Below are 20151 nucleotides of genomic sequence, written 5' to 3' on the forward strand. Positions count from 1 at the left end.
TTTCTTATTTCTTTAGTTGAAAAAAACACCAAGGATAACACAGTTTGAGAGGCATAAAATAGTATTATTGCACCAACAAGATGATTCCCAAAGAGCTGTTAGCTGAAAAGCTGACAGATCTTGGCCTTAAGAAATAGGAAAAAAAAATACGGCAAAGATCTGACACAGGACCCAAGATGCATCTGGCTCTTCAGTTGATCCATTTATTGTTCACCAAAGCCTTATCAAAAATGGCCTCAGGGAAGAATAGCTGTCAAGAAGCTATTTTTAAGGAAGGGAAAGAGGGAGAAAAGGCTGAGGTATGCCATATTGCATAAGAACTGAACTGAAAGTCAATAACAACAGGTCTCATGGAGTGATAAATCCAAATTTGAAATGTTTGGCTTAAATGGATTAACAAAGGAGGTCAGAAGTGAAGGATACCACTGAGTGTTTACAGTCATCTGGAAACATATGGTGGAGGCTCTGTCATGGTTTGGGGCTGCTATTCAGCTAAAAATCTTTCTATCCACATTACAATACCTTGACTCCAAACACAGTGCTATTGTGGTAAAAACATACCAGGACAGAAAATCATGCAAATACTGTTAGTCATGGATTGGCCTCCCCAGAGCCAGGACCTTGAGATTGATGCAATGTGGAATCATCTACACAGAAAATGGAGCCAAAGACAACCAAAATCCAAAGAAAGGCTTTGGAATGTATTTAAAGAACTTGGAGAACTATTCCTGAAGACTACTTAAAGAACTCGGAGAGTCTCAGAGAGTTAAAGCAATGATGTAGGATAAAGGTGCTCATACCACTTTTTGATCTTCATGCTTTTTTGCCATTTATGCTGTGTATAATTGCAGATTTCAGTATATCACTGCAATTATTTCTCATTTTAGTTGAAAAATATAAGGAAGTGAGGTGTAGCTCAAGACTTTTGCATGACATTGTCTTTAAACAAGTTATTGTCTTCACAATTTCTTTCTCTTGCAGGAAAGATGGCAAAACCTATGAGTTAAAAAGACCTTACGGTGGCAACGTTGTGTTATTTGAATAAGGGTGATCGTGGCTCAAGAGTTGGGCGTTCGCCTTGTAATCGGAAGGTTGCCGGTTCGAGCCCCAGCTTGGACAGTCTTGGTCATTGGGTCCTTAGGGACCAGTAAGGTGCTATACAAATACAGGCCATTTACCATAATTTCTGGATTATCTTTAGTCTTCTTTCATTGCATTTATCATGGCTCATCTTTAGTTGCTTTCTCTGCTTTAGTTTTATCTGGTTCTTTTCTGCTATCTCCCCCTTGCAAGCATCATTGCAGTGGGGTGAAATATCTAATCTCATCTATTAGAGCAATCTGAAGCCAGAAGCAGGAAACCATCGCAAAATGTGGCCCATCTTCAAACATAGTCACTTTACAGTGTTTTCAACAGCTAAAATCAGATCAGTCATTAAATGTGAAGGCGACTTTCATGTGGCTCATTACTATCTGGCTGTGTGATGGATCACTAAGAGTTGCACAAAAAGTTATTTTATGGTGATTGGAATTAGCTACGCTGTGACTTTCCATATACAAATTACTTTGCCATCACAGACGTTGGAATTAACTGGTCATTTCTGACTGCCTTTAGCTAAATTATCATGAGTAAGAAAAGAAAGAAAGAAAGGAAACCCCAAATATTTTTTTTTAACTTTTGCATGGTTCTGATTTTCCACCTCATTTAACATCTTGGAACTAATAGAGTAAGCAGTTCATGTTCAAGGGGAATACATTTAGATTTATTTGAGTGTTGATAGACAGAACTTAATGCTAATCAGTTCCTTACTGAAGAGCTCATTGCTCCGTGGCTTTTAAGTTTTCTTCAAATCCGTTCATGGGCTTATTGTCGCATGAACGTTTGTGAGTTCATTTGAAAAAGGAAGAGTGCTGGTATTTAGCTTTAAGAGCTCAACTCTGACCCTTAACTTGTTCCCTTTGAGCTGATTGCATTAATGATGCCTTGCATTTTACTAATGCATTTTTCTCATCAGTAGAATATAATGCATGCTTCCAATTACTAGTCAGCCTCCAAACAGCTGTAAAATGCATCTGGATGAGAAAGCCATACACCTGTCAGGCTAAATTCCTAAATGTACTTGCTACTAGTGTAATTGGTTTTGTAGCTGCTAGAATACATCACATTATCTTCTTCTAGGCAAGAATGCAAAGATACTGCTTTCAGCCTCTTAGAGTTCAGCATAAAATTATTTTAGTTCTTTGTAAGTTGGCATTAGTGTCTAAATTGTGTTGAATTGTTACCAGCTGTAGACTCGACCATACCTAAGAATGAATACAAGCCTCGATGAAAAGGTGCTTCTGCTGGTATTTACACAAGATTAATTTGTTAAAACTAATTTCTTTCACATTTCTGACCTTCTAATAACAAGGAAGCTGACTGTGTGAGGTGATGGCACTCGATGTTGTGTATCTGTGTACACTCTGTTCATGGCTAGCAGTGCAGACTGTTCTAAATTGTCAGATCGCTTTACTCAAGTAGTATTATGACCTCTTCAGTGCAGCCTCAGAACTCCAACATGAAAGGTGTTTGAAGAAAATGTGACTGAACTGACCTCAAACCAAGGTAAGAATTCTGTGGTTGATAGCATGAGACAAAGTTGGCTTTGCTTTGTAACATCTCTTTAGGTCTTCGTATTATGTGGAGGGCCAGAAGTGCCAAAATTAAATAAGCAAATAGATCATGAAATAAGTAATTGAATGTGTCATAATTAATTAAAATGTAAAAAATAATTAAATACCTATTGACTTAAATATTTATTATTAATTTTTAGCTGAGAATGTAGTGACCTAGTCTTCAGATATCTGCTTGATGTGTCAAAATACAACCTATTTGCAAAAGTGCTCCAGTGTTTTTAGAGATGTCAGGTCTCATTAGCCAGCTTGTCTTACCAGCTATCAGCTGACTGGGCAGTTGGAACCCATGATACCTGCCAAGAACAGCCTCCTCCCAGTATGCTGATTTCAAAACTCTCAATGGAGGGTGAAACACTGTATATAACAGCAGCAACAACTACTAACTGATGGTCATCCAGGAAGTGACAAAGTTGTTGCTTCAGTCACTTCAGTTTAACTCAGGACCGATCCACTGTTTGTTTGTTGTCACTTGAAGTCACCTACCGTCATTGACTTTCATGGTAACAACTTTGCTGAAAATCACTTCCCTTTATGTCCCTTTAGTCTAAGCACATGGTAATATTTTTTAACTACAAGACCATTTACCCAAGAGGAATATTATCAAACACCCTCTCACCTGCTTAGCATTAAAATGAACTTGCCACTGTGAAAGTAGCCATAGCCATATCAAGGTTGATGTCTTCATGCCTTGAGGCGACTGTTGTTGTGATTTGGCGCTATATAAATAAAATTGAATTGAATTGAATTGAATGTTACACAAAAAATGAGCAAGATGTAGCCACGGGACTTTCGAGTATCACCGTCAGTTAAATACTAATGATACCCATCCTTGTTTTGAAGGTTCTGATGAGTGTGTGAAATATTTCCTTATACCATCCTTTACTTTGATGCATCATTGCCTCATCTGCATTCAGACCTGTCAGTGAAATTTGTTGGCTTCTCTGTAAATTTCCATGCAAAGTTTGAAGTTGAAGAGAAAGTGAGGCTCGCTGAAATATTTATATAGAGCATGCTGTTACTTCTGCATGAGCGGACCCTTCAAGATGAGTTGCAGTTAATTTGAGCAGAAAATACATTGCCTATTAATATGTGTATACTATGAATATTTAAATGCTTCTCTCAGTTGTGTCTGACACTGGGGGCAGGTGATGTAAGCCTAACATGGAGTAGGAGCAAATAAAGGAAGCTCTTTTCTCTCTGTCTGCATAAGGAGTTTCTCATTTGAACTTCTTTGACATTTAGGCTAAAAGAAGCACGCTGAGTATCTGCTAAGCCAAAACCTGTACGTCATTTTGTTGGCAGAAAGCATTTGAGGAGGCTAATGTAAGGCATACCAGCAGAGTGGGCCTAGGGCCCTTCCAAATGAGATTAGAGAACCTCACATATGGCTGCTAATCCTCATGATTTAAGGGCCAGTTAAAGCATTTCCCATTAACATGTTTCCCGTTCCTTTTAGATAAAGCCGTTTTTATGTTATTATTCACTGGAGGCAAGTCAATTTCATTAATTAAAGTAGGCCTGGTTCTTACACTTTGCCTCTCATGTATTCCCTTTATCAAATCAAACAAAAGCAAACAAGAGGCAACTGCAGAAAGTATCGCCTTTAATAAGATTGCAAATGATAGCATACACATACATACATACACATGTCCAAGATTAGCATACTGCAATAAATCCTGTTCCCGATTGTGTTGATACATCGCATGAAACACTCACATAATCATTAAATGTGCATAAATTATTTCTCACTAAAAATAGGAAATTTTGAACTGACATGTTCAAATTTTCTGGGAGAAACTGGCACTCCAAGAGGAAAAACATGTGCAAGCACAGTGAAAACACCTCCGCACAGAATGGCCCAGCCCACTTTGAAACCCAACAGTATACTGCTGTAAAGCAGGACAGCTAACCACTGAGCCACCGTGCTGCTATATATGGTGTTTGACGGTTGTTAGTTTTAAAGCACAAATAAACTCGCCTACATCAGCGTACAGCCCACTGCCAGATTTCGTGTGAATGCAGCACTTTAGTATTTGTGTTCCTCACATAAAATGACCATTACTGATAATGATAAGTAACAAATCGTAGACTATTTTCTGGCTTTATTGTACATTCTCACACATTATTTAATAGGAAAGCTGCAAAATATCAAATTCCTAACTGTCCAGCATCCTTATTTAAAAACTTAATGGGTTTGTTTTTCTAACTTCCAATATTAGTTCATTGATCCCTGTTGGCAAACCATGAGACACAAACAGAGGGAAGAGGAAGGAAAAAACATAGAAACTTCCAAATCGACCAAAGAAACAAAACAAAAAAAGAGTGGGGTGTAACAGAACATATCCAGCTCATTGGTCATGCATTTCCTGACAGGCAGCTGTGTGATGAGCAGCTGGTTAGGCCTGCGCACTGACACTGATCACAACCTGGCTACAGGCAAGTATTTCCTGTCACAAGCTGAAATTACTGAAAGGTGGACAGCCATCTGGCCAGGCCTGCAGGCACCTATGGGCTTATTGGACCAAAATATACTTATTTACTCACTCCAGAGAACATAATGGCAACTTCAACTTGTTTTATTTTTGCCTAGCAACAGACTCCTAACAAATCATTAGAAATTTTTTTACTTTAACCTGCAAATTTAACTCTTGGTATATCTTCATGATCTTGTGTAATAATATAAACAATAATTTGGTTGATGGATTTCCCTATATTTTTGGTTTCAACACAAACGGGGTCAGAATAGCAGATCCTAACTTTCTGCTTGCATCATCTAAAGGATTATCGGGACCGTAATGGGAAAGAATTTGATTCCTGTGAGGGAAAAATGAAAAGAGATCTGAAATTTTGCTCTTTTGGCACTTGTTTTGGTATATGTTTTGACAAAGATAAAATTTCCCAGCACTGGTGTTTTATCCTTGGATCATTTACACTCAAATTAAAATAAGCATACGTGCCTGTATACAGATCAAAAACAGCCAGAGGCTCAAAATGTGTTTCAAATAAACAATTCCATTTTTATATTAATGAAGATTAACAGCATAATGAGACATCTTCTGAAATAATAACCAGAGCACGTTATCTGCAATTATCAGTGTTCTCCCTCTTTTGATTATTCAATTATTCAATGTGAACAAAGAATATGGATAATGAAACTCACTGAGGGTAAACAGGTTCAAATGCCAACCTGCCAGTACATGTAGGAAGTAACACGGTGCAGATGGAAAAGCAGAGGGACACTGGCTAATCTTTGCCCCCCGCACATTTAGCCATGTAGTGCAATCTGTGAGCCAACAGCTACAGAATTAAATGGAACACTACAAGCTCTTTTTAATGTTAAATCTGTATCAGTAATCCTCTCACATTCCTTCTGCTGTTGGATAAGTGGAAATGGGTATGCTTTTTTGTTTTTGTTTTTGAAGTTTTCCTTTTTCACATTTTGAAAACACACAGTTTGATTTCAGAAAATAAGCATAAACTCAGTATCATTTAAATTTACTTTGCATTTTAAGAGTTACGTAAGGTAGCAACACAGAATTTTTTGATCCACCTAATCTTCCCAGACTGTCCTTTTATGAATTCCTCAAAGTCTTTGCTCTTCCCCGTCCCTGAACTTTAAATCCTGGCATTGAGATAAACCTAGGAGGAAGTTTGGCTTTCTTGCACAGAACCTTTTGACCACTGATTACTATTAGTAAGTCTTCCTTTTTTTAACCTTTTCTGCACATTTCCCCTTTGTTCTTGTTCTACTGAGTCACTCCTTCTCTTATCTGTCAACCAAAGTCATGAGCAAACTTTGTCATTCTCCCATCTTAATCCTCCCCCTCCTTCTCTTGCATCATTTCAGACTCAATGGAGGAAACAGTCGTCACTGCCTTCTCTTGGTGATTACAGCATGTCTCTGTCTCCTGTCTCCTGTCTCCTGTCTGGCTGTCTCCCCCTTTCGACCCCCATCTTCTTACCCCCACAGCCCAAGACTCTTACCTCAGCTCTCCTGGCTGGCCTTATTAGACCCCTGCTGGAGCAGGGGTGTGGGTTTAATGGGTCACTTTAATTGTGGGCTATCCAGTCTTATTAATGTGGAGAAACTATGTTATGGAAAGTTCAGAGCAGATTTTGTTAGTTTGTTTTAAAAAAAAAAATCACAGCTTTATGATATACAAAATTATAAGGTGGTGGTGGTGGTAGCAGTAGTATTTACAATAAAACTTCTGAAGACGGAGGGGTGTTTTGACTGAACAAATAGTTTGTTCAAGAAGCCTCCACACTGACCAAGAAGCACCTTTTAGTTCAGTGCAATAACATCTGCCGAGTTAGAGATACAGGATGGAAATGTTGAGCCAACATTGCTAGAAAAGAGCAGGGGAACTGAACTAGATGCCACCTGCAGTGACATGCAGTGGATGAAGATTGTGGACAAACTCAGGGTAGGCACCCAACCAAGAGCACGACTCCCCCAGCTCAGCGAGTCCCATCAATGTGAACACTGCCTTTTGCACCATCCCTCGAACCAGTGTAACTGAAGTGGCTGAGCTTATATACCCCACTGCCACAGTAATTCTAGAAGCACTTGGATCAAGGATGCAAGTAGAGGAAGCCCCCCCATGGACAATAAGACTGGAAGCCAAAATCAGAGAAGAGAATGTTAGTCAGGTACCGTAATTCCCGGACTACAGAGCGCACCTGATTAAAAGCCGCATGCTCTAATTTTAGAAAGAAAATCAATTTTGTACTTGTACAGGCCGCACCGGATTTTAAGCCGTATGTGTTTCACTCGTAATATGAGATATTTACACAGAAATATTACACGTGAGGATTTTTAACGTTTAATTTAATCCGTAAGGTAACATAAACATGGTAACATAAACGTTATGGTAACATACAAAAATACATACTGCAAATGCTTTTTTTCCTCAAACGGCGCCTGTAACACGGCTACCTTTAAGTCTACCTACGTATTGGTAACACACAAATTACATTGCTTATGGTTTTTTTACGGAACAGTGCACAAACAACATTACAACGTCTCTTAACAACCGGTAAAAATATATACCGTATATATACTACTTATCAATTTTATTGGTCTACTGTTACCAGGCAAAATGTTTTTGGCTGCATGAAAAAAATAAAATGCATTAGCCGCACGTCAGTATAAGCCACAGTGTTCACAGTGTGGAAAAAAGTAGCGGCTTATAACCCGAAAACTACGGTAACTGAGTTGGAGAAGGGTGTCATGAGAGACAGGTACTGGATGAAAAAGAGGTACAGGGTGATGTAACCGAGGCTCTAGAAACTGCCAAACAAAGGCTCACAGCTCTGGCTGTTTTTAATAATTTAATTTAATTTTAATTTTAATCTGTCTGACATTTATTAGATGTCTCCTCTGACTGTGTGCTATGTGTGTTAAACTAAAAATATGTTTTTTTCTGATTTGAAGTTTAGCAGTCCTTTTTTTAAAAAAATCTCTATCTCTCTCTCTATCTCTCTCGCTCTCTCTCTCTCTCGCGCTCTCTCTCTCTCACTGTCTATCTCTCTCTCTCTATCTCTCTATATAGCAGGGATAGTCTATCTATCTGTCTATCTAAATACATATGGCTCCTGGTAAACTTTTTCCTAGTTTTTTATGAGCTTAAATTTGTGAAGTTGTGCACTGCTGCACATGTGAAGCAGAAGAATTTCGAGCTCCCAGAAGAAAGCTGGCCATTAATGCTGTTTGGTATCATTAGGCCACATAGGAGGATTGTCCCCCTTTTGCCTTAGGGAATTATAGTCACCGGTAAAAGGGCTAGTTATGGGAATCTGGGGAATCCCAGAGATTGTTTTTGGTATGAAGGGGATTCTGAGGGCTTCTACAGGTGGTACTGTAAAGCACCACACCTGGCAATACAGGTTAGACAGAAGTGCCATAGATAATGCAGCTGGTAGCAGTATAATAAAATAAGTGAGTTTACAATGTGAATGTAAAACAAAGAAAACCTCAAACAGCCATTTGTGCTTCTAAACTTTAGTTCTGGATTTTGCATACAAGGGGATGTAAATCTGTGTCACATTGCCTTGCGTATATATTTCCACAAGTTAATCAGAAAATGAACTGCATGAACAGCTCCCTGCAGACCTGTTAAAACCCTCAGTGTGACCATTAATCAAATTAGCAGGGCTGGTGTCTGATTTGATAAAGTGTGTTCACCCTTTTCTGGGGAGCAATTACCTTCACATGTTACATGATGTAATTTCATCAGCCTTTCAAAACAGTTCTCTTTTTTTGGTCTTTCCAAGTGAACTGGATGAAAGTTGGCATGTCGTAAAGGCCTGACACAAGATGAATGTTTCAGTTTCAAAACATCTGCTTCATTTTCATCAGCCGTTGAATCACATCCATCACGCATCACAAGCATGTTATTGGCTCATCCTAAGGGAAATTCCTTCTATTCAAGGGAAACTGCAGAGTACTTTCAGGTGAACGAGGAAATCATTCATCTGTACCTTTATTCCTGATTACCTAATTAGTTTTTCAAACTTGTGGAGCCAACTTTATCAGTGTAATTACAATGTGCTAACTTAAATTATTATTATTATTATTATTATTATTTTTTACTCAATCCATATTCTTTGAATCTTTTCTTATTCATTTTTCTTTAGTTTTTGCAAACATATTTTAATTATATTTTTAATGTTTGATTTACAATATTTAAGTTGTTTTGGATCAGACAAAACTCAGCGGACCGATATAAAAAAATTATGTAAAAAATAAGCTCTGATCATTCAACTATGTTGTGTTTTAACTCTGATTATTGATTAATTTGATTATTCGATTGTGTGTGTTTGTGGTTTTTTTTTAAAATTATCTGCTTGGTGGAGAATTAAGGTTCAGGCCTCAGTTCAATTCAATTCAATTCAATTTTATTTTATTTATATAACACCAAATCACAACAAAAGTCGCCTCAAGGCGCTTTATATTGTACAGTAGATACAGAGATAAGCCAAACAATCATATGACCCCCTATGAGCAAGCACTTTGGCGACAGTGGGAAGGAAAAACTCCCTTTTAACAGGAAGAAACCTCCAGCAGAACCAGGCTCAGGGAGGGGCGGGGCCATCTGCTGCGACTGGTTGGGGTGGGAGAAGGAAAACAGGATAAAGACATGCTGTGGAAGAGAGACAGAGATTAATAACAGATATGATTCAATGCAGAGAGGTCTATTAACACATAGTGAGTGAGAAAGGTGACTGGAAAGGAAAAACTCAATGCATCATGGGAATCCCCGGCAGCCTACGTCTATTGCAGCAACAGGCATAGCCACTAGCCTAGTGACCACCTGGTAACCACTTGTTTCTAGGGAAAAATGTGTATTCTCCAGCCAGCTGCACGGTGGTTGTTAGCTGTCACCAGGTTTAACTCATCACAAAAAATGTGCGGCACCAAAAACCTCCTTGTAATTGTGTTTCAGATTGCCATAGCCACTCGAATAGTTTGCATGGATGATGCTACTGTTTGGTGAGGTAAACACTTATCTTCCACGCAAACTACAGGCTGACTGAAGCAACCTGCCTAGCGAGAAGAGCAATCACAACAAGGTTTTTTTGGAGCACCAACTTCCTTGTGACCAATTTCTCCCAGTGACAACCTTCAGCAACCACTTTCTAAAATGGCTGGTTAATATGCATTTTTCCCTGGCAACTGTTAGTTGGCAGGGGGTCATCAACTGGTCTCCAGGTCCGTGTGACTGGTGCCTTGGCTGGCAACGTGTCACATGGACTGCAACTTAACTCTTCAGGGTTGCTATTTCAGTGTTAATTAAAGCAGGGTTCGTGTAACGAGTCAGTACTTAACTTTCTAGAAGTACTACATAATTAAAGTAATGTAAATTCAGAGTAAACAGCTTCTTTGACTTAATTTTTTTAAAGGTCGATGAGCTTGGACACCTTTTTAAAACAGTAACAGCTAGTTACATTTTATAAAAATTCATATTGGGAAACATAGAACAGGAATTGTCTTTTCCAACACCTACTTGACTTTGTGTGTTCCCACAACAAACATTACTGCATTCATCTCCAAAAGTTGATTCTGTTCATCAGATGAACAGAATCAACTTTTGGAGATTTACTTTCCTGGATGATTGAGAATGCATCAAGACATTACTGCATTCATCTTGTAAAGGCTTTTGTGTAAATCCACCAAGTTTCCCGGTTTTACATCAGTCTTTATGGATTATTTAGTGAGTTGCCTGCATCTAATTTAGGCCTGCTTTAAAACGTGATCAATGTACTCATTAGGCAATTGAGCATGTCCACAAGTCCTCCAGCTGAGGCTGAGTGAAACATTTTCCTGGGCAGCTGTGCCTGCATTGTTATGGTGCTGGTCTTCATTCCAATGTCTTATTCTTTAATCCTCATAGTCTCAAGTTCGTTCTTCCCAAAACTATTTTGGGCTTACTGCCACTTTTTGATGACAGAACATTAAAAGATGGGCTTACTGTTTTTTTTTTTTTTTTTTCATAGAAAGTATTTCCCTACTAAACCCTGGTAGTGAGCATGAAGAGCAAAGTATTTTTGTTTGTCACAGTGGGACTCGGGGGTCTATCCATCACCCCTGTCAGTGGCCAAACTGCAACCTCGCATGAGTTACCACAGACACATCTGCAGAAAATACGCCATGAAATTGTGTGGCTCCTTCACCAGTGGGGCCATCTGCTCCCCTCCCACCTTCAGCCTTCTTTCCTGCAGTCCACTGGGGCTCTATGACAGTGGGATGGCTTTGCTCAGCCTTTTGCTTCAATTTGGTTGCTTATATTATTACTGCCAACTAGTTTAAACACACACCTGGCTACAGTCCATGTCCACTACATGGCTGTGGGTCTCTGAAAGATACATTAGTGGGATTTCTTTTCTTTTTTTAAAGAAGGACTTAAGTTAATGTGGAAGTTATTCAAACAGAATTCTACATTTCTTACACCCATCTTTAGGTGATTCTACTGTGGTTGATTCTTTGTGCAATCATGTTTTTTGGCATTAACTGTGTGGGTAAACTGGATGATGTAAACAAATGGGCAGTGACTGATAAAAGTTGGACTTTCCATCAAATTGCTGAATTAACATAAACCAAATCTAATTTTACTCACTGAATTATTAATGAATTAATTTTCTTAACAAAGTGTAGTTTAGTTTAAATACTAAACTACACTTTGTAGTTTAAGTACGAAGAAGAATTTTGCTACTCAAAGGTAAATTAGATTGTAAAAGAAAAGGTGTAGTCTTCATTCTCTACTACCCATTTGGTGCAGTGGCTAGCACCATTACCTCACAACAAGAAGGTGCCAGGTTCCACTCCACCATCTGGTGGCATTTACAAATTTTCCCAGTATCTAATTGGGTTCTTTCCAGATATTCGGCTTCCTTCCACAGTCCAAAGACATGCAGTTAGTGGGGTTAGGTTAAATGGTCATTCTAAGTCTGAATGCGAGTGTGAGTGGTTGCCTGTCTCTGTGTTACCCGTGCAACAGACTGGCAACATGTCCAGGTTGTAGCCTGCCTCTTGCCCTGTCACATTTGATCATTGATATGCATTATGTGCTTATTTCTGCTCATGTTAAAAAACTTTCCGCAAAAATTCCTGCACACTCTAAACGTGTCACTCTTTATTATATATCGTTTAGGATTTTTGGAAATCATGCACATATCAGCTATGTTATTGATTCTCACTGAAAATAGAATGGGCAGGCATCATTATCTTACCAGTAGGTAGCAAACCAGCAACAACACTTCAAAAAGTGGAAAGCAGTGACTCACACCTTACATGTTTTTCAAACATGTTGAGGAAAAAAAAAGTCCAAATATTGGACCACCTCCCACTTTTTTTCCTTCTGGATTCCCCATTGTAATCAACCTGCCTGCATGAGGACGGCACCAGGGGAGAGGCTTTTCAGCCACTGACTGAGATCACAACACCCAACTCTGTGTGTATGTGGCAGGGATATTCGTGTTTGCCAGAGACGATTCATTTGTTGGGAGCAATAAAACCCCTCCAAAAATGCTAAAGAAATAGAAATGTCTGAGCCATTTCTCACTGTCGTGTCTAGTCCTAGGAGACCATCCTACACTCATCTGAGATGATCATCCGCTTGGTCTCATTTTGCTTCTGGAACCAGCCACTCCATCCCCAGTGTCCTCTCTTGCTGGTGGCTATAGGCTCAGGTTGTCTCACCTCCTGGCCCCTTGTTTCACTCCCCATGCATTTATAAGTCACATGACATTAACCTTTGTCAGCTTTCTTGCATAGTTTGTGCGTGATTTGTGGTTTCCTCTTTTCTGACCTCTTTTTTTTTTCGTCTCACTCCAGTCGTGGCTCTCCCTTACTGGTTCTGCTGGAGGACTACTCCTGTCAAATGGGAGTACTTACTCCCCACTGATTACTCATAAAGGATCTTATGATACTTGGGCTTCTCTCTGTGTTTTAATCTTAAAGTACACATCTTAAGTTAGCTCTTATTGTAAACTAGTGCCTTATAAATAATGAATGACAAGGGTTTAGAATCATACCCATTGTCGGCTGTATTCACAATTTAAAGCTACAACATCTTCCTATGTTGGACGAAGGTCAGACTGGACACTGCAGTCACATACTCTATTGGCATTTTGCTGCATAGCATGAGACATTTTTGGCATACTCTAATGTCAGATTGCTTATTTCTTCATATTCTGTTTCTAATTGTAGATAAATAAACGTCTACGCATCATACAATTTGTTTTACAAAAGACACTTGTTTTTTTCCTCTCCCTACACAGAAAACATTTGGATTTTTCACGGTGGTACACATTCCTTTTTTCATCTGGTTTTCAGCATTTTTGTGTCTTTTTCCAGGAACCCTTCATTTACCCGTTTGTGTAGTTAGGTTTATTTGATTGTTATGGTGTGACAAGTTGTGGTTTGGTCTCATTTGTGATTTCCTCTAACAGCCTTATGTGGTGCAGCTGTAGCCATTTCACCATCACTTTTGTAAAAATGTGACTTTTACTTGGAAAAAAATCTGCATTTTTAACCTTTTGTCTCTGTCAGACCTTATTAGTTATTCACATGGCCTAATCTGTCTTCGATCCTTATGGAAGACAGATTCTCTGCATGTGCTATGTGCCCATCTTTGTCTTGGCAAAAGTGCAGCGCTACTGCGAATAATTGATGTCCTAATAGAGTGGAGTAATTGAATAATGGTCCCAGGTAATGAATTTAACACATTTGGTCTGAGACACCCCTCTTAGACAGACAGTTATTATCTGCTCAAAGATCCTGAGGCCAGAGTTGCCAATTACATGCCACACAACTCTCCAAACCAACGACGGAAAAAAGAAAGAAAAAAATGAAACAACTGCCAGCCGTTTTTACTGCCTGTCTCAGAGGACAGGCACCATGTCCGTCTTTATGCGTGTGTGACAGAAAGAGGGGAGGGGCAAGAAAGAGCGATTGAAATGAAACAATCTGCCCCTTATGTCAAATCAGATTGGAACATTCTTGCCATTTCACACCGTCTAGCCTATATTATTTGGAGGACTTACGAAAGGCAATCCAGTGTAGCTGCAGGCACTGCATGTGGAGAATGCAATCGTTGTGATGCGAGCTCAACCTTAACCAAGCCAATGACTGAATTCCCCAATGCCTCTATATGTGAATGTTACGAGCATGCTTGCCCTTATTCTTAACAAGGTTAGGCATTTTTATTATTCCTTCTTAAACAGTCTGTGTTTTAGCTGGAACTGGAGAGATCTCCAGGGCACACACCTCCCCTGCTCAGGTGTCTCTCCTTTGGGGGTTTTGGCTCCCCCCCGATCGATGGTTTGCTCCTTGCTGGAACGTGGAGTGGTATTTGCGGTTTTGTAACAGGATCAAAACTCACCGGCCAACCAAAACAAAGGGGAAAACCCTAATCCAAATTTACTGTCTGAACAGATAATTCAAATTCTCATTTCTTTCAAGCATTTTTTGATGTTTTTTTCTCCCTATCAGTTAACTACTGTGTCAGAGAACTATGCGGTGCGATTTATCAGAGGGCTGGAGTTGGCGTGCTTTTCTTTTGATCATATCAGGGGAAATTGAGTGCGTATGCTGATATACGTGATATTGATAATTTAATTAAATTTATAACCTCTTGTTTGAAAAACATTGTGGGGTAAAAACCCCAGTAAAACATCACAGTATATTAACGTTTGCAAATGTAGTGCTAATGGGGTAAAGCTGAGTATATATGTTGAGACCAGATTGGATTTTTTGAAGAAAATAGGTCTTGATAGTACATTGATCTTGGTGGATTAGCTCAGTTTTAATTTATTTTCAATGTACAGACTTGAGATTCTCACTTTTTCAGAACTTTAAAGTTATATTTGAATAAAGACACTACTTATTAGTGGATTGAATCTACAATGTAATATCAAAAATGAAGAAATGCACAGACATTATCTGCCTTTTTCATTTCACCTAAAGCTATAAATGAACAGAAGCTCTTTCCAGGTTAAATCTGCATTAATGAGTTATACACAAAGTGCTGAGATTTCCTTTATAGATCGCTATCAGTCCCACATCTTTTCTGAACACCTGGCGAAACACAAATACAACCCACACACAGACTGCCCCCACCCATTACGAGTCGGTGCCTTTCAACTCCAAACGCACATAGATTCGTCACAGCTGAGGTTGTTTTCGCCCTCCTCCCCCCTGCGCCTTCCACAGTGCAGCTGAGGTAACTGCATTCCACTTGTTGCCACATTTCCTGTCTGCACCTGTCAGTCAAAATCCCTGAAGTGTCACATTGTGTGCAGCCCGGCCTTCACATTAACACCGCCCACTCTCGCCACCCTTCATATGATTCTGATATACCTTCACCATAACCTCAATGTGGAACCTGAAAGACTCACGCATGTGAGGAGGTCAGCTATTTTGTAACACACTCTCTGATAACCCGTCATGTTTTCTGTGCTTTCTTTTGGGAAGTCCAAAGTGATGGATGAATAAAAAACATGTATAAAAGGGATGGAAAAGGCAGTGGTTGATTCCTGAGTGATTTCATTCTCTTGAGCTCTGTCCCAGTACAATAATGCGGTTGTTTTTTCATTGGTTACTGTGCTTTGATGCTACCCGGCAGGCTTGTCCTAAAAATTCCATTGAATGCAAATGAAAAGTGTCTTTTTCTTTTCTTTCTGTCTTTTTTCATTTTTATTTTGTCCTTTTTTGTTGTAGCACAAAAACACAAACCATAAAAATGTCGTTTTACCTCCAGTTGTTTATAAGTCTTTTAAAAAAAGGTCATTGGTTAGACGCATGTAAAGAGCCTGGCAGCACTTGTAGTAAACAAACAACAGAGCCTGAATGGGTATGGAGATGGGGTGGGAAAAGCAGCCAAAACATTCATTTGTTTGAAACTCACTCCTTTATAAGTATAACTGTCATAAGTAATTCTTTTGAACTTGGCAGGGAGTTTAAGTTGTTCAAGCTTTACAATGAAAATACTGAAAATATATGTTTTTTATTGCACTCACATGTCATTCCAAGTATGTATGTATGTTACTAAGTAAATCAAACCAAATGAACTGAATATATATTTAGAGCTTGTATGTACAGTAAGAACAGAAAGTTTGTTTGATACACATTGACAACCTTGAAATATGCAAACCAGAAGGCCACTTCATTATGATCTATTATGTCTCCTGAGCTGTTTCTCAGGTTTATGTGGTTTCGATAAACCGCAGAGTGAAAACGTGATTGGCAGCAAAGCAAACACAGGTTGAAACAGCAGCGGATCGCTTTCTGCCTGACTTTACATTATGTTTAGTAGCACATTGCAAGTATTCAGCTGCACGGGCACAGAGAGTTGTGTAGTGGTCATTTTTGCCTGCTTGCATGTGAGGTTTTGTGTCCCCCATATGCCTTGTGGAGCATATGAAAACAGATGGTTTTAATTTTGGGTATGTCATCGAGAAATACATGAATGATATTCCCTAAATAATCACATTAATACCAATTTCAAGATATTCTGACTTTCCAAGAGGCACACGATCAGCTCTTTGCCTCGTATTTGTGCTCTGTTTTCAAATAATTGTATTGCAGAATGTGAAAACAATGCAACTAATGATGAGAGTGGAAAAGCAGGCAGCTCTGGCCCAACAGGTAGACTGAGTCATCACCTAATTGGCAGGTTGATGTTTTGATCCTAAACCCCTTGAGTCAGCTAAAGTGTCTTTCAGTGCCCCAAATGTGTCAGTGATAAGTCTGTGTGATAGTTAACATGTGGTATTGATGGCCTCTACAGTGAAAGCATAGTATGAATTTGTGCATATAATGGTGAATGTCAATTTTAGAGTAAAGCACTTTGACAAGGCTGTTTAAATTTCAATTTATCCTTTAACATTCAATTCAATTCTATTTACACAGCAACAAATCACAGCAACAGTTGCCTCAAGGCGCTTTTATTGTAAAGTAGACCCTACAATAATACATACAGAGAAAAACCCAACAATCATATGACCCACTATGAGCACCCACTTTGGCGACAGTGGGAAGGAAAACTCCCTTTTAACAGGAAGAAACCTCCAGCAGAACCAGGCTCAGGGAGGGACAGCAGTTGGGGTGACATTCACTAACATAATCATTTCTAGTTCTCATAATGGAAAATAAATGAGTTAAATACCTGAAAATGTTATTTAGACTACATTTATTTTTTGCAAATATTACCTAGATTTACTCGATCCAGCTTTTTACATCTGAATCTTTTTATTTTCTTGGTTTTTCTGCAGCTGATTGCTGATCTTGGCTATGTTTTGGACTGTTGATCAGACAAAAGTAGAAATTATTAAAGGTATCAGTCATATTTCTAATGTAATTACCAAAACAATTTAGTATTTATTATAGAAAAGCACAAAACAAAGCAGCATAAAAATGTTTACGCACATCTGTCTAATACACTTTTTGTCTTCTAGAATGACATCGGTGGTGATTTTCATTGTAACGCACTTTTGAGTCATGACTTTTTTCTTTGTTGCTTTGCAATAAGCAGTATTTTCACACAGTGCACACACAAGCGCATGCACATCTGCAGTGTAATAAAAAAATTAGAATTAAAATTTTTTAGTACGGTTGCTGCCAAAGTTTGGAAACTCTATTTCACTGATGTGCTTGGATCTGTTTTATATTAAAACTTTCTTAGAGAGGGAGAGCTCGTGTATCATTCAGGAAACCCAAAACATACATTTCATATTTTATGAATTTGCGCCCCATGGTTACCTTTGTCGATCTGCTGAGTCGACACCAGTGCAAAAACATCTCATGCCCTAAAGACTAACAATTGGTTATGATCACTAATGAACCTTTTTCATTCCTAATCATAAATAGTCACTCCAGGGGACCAATCGGTGATACCTCATGTGTAAACATTCACTATACAGTAAAATCTGATATTCAGCACATTATCTGATTAGGGCTAAGCTTGCAGGAAAGAAACTCTGTAGAATTAAAGAAGACAGAGAAGTAGCCCAAAAGCAAAAGTAAGACCGTTTCAACCTGGAAGTGAGCTTTGCTGACTTTGCAGCCAAAGTGAAATTGCTACACCTTCATCTACTTCTGAGGAGCACTGGTTTTCCTTTTGTTGTTGCTACGCCACACATCGCTGTGTGTTTTCAGGTTTCAAGTGAAAGTACAATTATCAATTTCATTCACTTGCTAGGATCCAGGAAATGTGCAAAGACAGTAGTGTGCAACAGAAACTGGACTCGCTCAAAGGACTGAAGAGGGTGTTGTTTTGATGTTCAGTCATGTAAAAAAAAAAAAAAAGTCTTCACAACAAGTAATTGTTTTATCAGTCTCTCACATCATTGTGGAGGAATTTAGGCTTGCTCTTCTTAATGACATTGCTCTAAATCATTGAAGTCTGCAAGCATTTGTTCATGTACAGCTCTTTTAAGTTCATGCCACAGTAATTCAATCATGTTAAGGCCTGGACTTTGACCTTTGGAACAACTTGAATATTTTCCTTTTGAGCCATTCTGTTGCATATTTGAAGGTGTGGTTGGGATCATTGTCCAGTTGCATGACCCAGTTTGCACCAAGCTTTATCTGTCAGACAAAGACCCTCATATTTGACTCTAAAATACTTTGGTATAGAAAGGAGTTTGTGGTCAACTCAATGACTGCAAGGTGCCCAGGTCCCGTGGTTTCAAATCAAACCCAAATCATCATCCCTCCACCACTGCTCTTGACATTTGGCATGAGGTGTTTGTGCTGATGTGCTGTGTTTGGTTTTTACCAAACGTGGCACTGTGTATTCTGGCCAGACTTTGGTCTTCTGTTGCAGAATCTTGTGGTTTGTTCAGAAGCAGCTTTACAACCCTAAGCCATGCTGCTATATTATTTTCAGAGACAAGATGTTTTCTCCTGGCAACCATTCCAAATAAGCCATACAGTGGGTTTTTTTGTTTTGTTTTGTTTTGTTTTCCACTGAAAATTGTTATGACCTTTGTAATTTATCATGCTAACTGAGGACTGTAAAGTTTGAACTGTAGTTCTTGTTTGTCTATCCATCCATTCAGTCATCATCCACTTTCCCTTTCAGTGCTGGAACCAGTGAAGTTCCATTCACATTTATTGTGTGGAGAAATGGAGAAAATTAAAATAAAATTGTCAGTAAATAACAAACAAACAAATAAACTATAATAACAATAGCTTAATTATTAGCAGTGCTGAAAACAGACAAAGAGTAAGTGGTGAGCATTCATGGCTTGCCAGGCAACTTTAACTTATCACTAATATCCGCTTCATGTTTGGTGATGACCCACAGCTGCCAAGTGCAGATAGTGATGGAAGGGAAAGAGGCAAGGAGCCTAGAGGATATAGACTGAAGGCTGTGGTCTGGTTGGCATAATACTGACATGCCTTACAGGGATGCCCACCTGGCTAGCCTTGGCTCCTTCTCTGTACCTCTGGGTGAAGGGGAGATAAGCCCTGAGAGGCAGTCTTTATCCTCTCCAGAGCCCTTAGGCCCTGAGAGTTTCAGAGCTTCCTAGAAGGAGCCAGAGGTTCTTATCGGCCTGATAAGCCCAAGCAGGAGCCAATTGCTCCAGGACCTAAATGAACATGAGAAGAGAGAAGGTCAACGGGACTAAGAAGGCCGGGTGTGATCAGGCTTGTCAGAAAGTGCATATGTTGAAAAGACAGGAGGAATTATCAGAGGAGGATAGTTATTTTATGTAACACACAAACTTAAAAAGTCACATTAAGCTGGAGGTCATGTAGCAACTCAACTGAAAAGGATAACTGTAGCTGTATCCATCTTTATACTTACCCTTCATTTGAATGCCAACTACATACCTGCAAAATCTGTGACTCTATCTGGGATGATCACAGCTCTATTGCACTGAGGAATTCTTGACATTTAATAATCCCACAGTGGTCAAAAGTACTCCAAATATCCCAAATATCAGTGTTCCCAGGACTATATATATA

The sequence above is a fragment of the Pelmatolapia mariae genome, linkage group LG8, assembly GCF_036321145.2.
Source record: "Pelmatolapia mariae isolate MD_Pm_ZW linkage group LG8, Pm_UMD_F_2, whole genome shotgun sequence".
Lineage (NCBI taxonomy): Eukaryota > Metazoa > Chordata > Actinopteri > Cichliformes > Cichlidae > Pelmatolapia > Pelmatolapia mariae.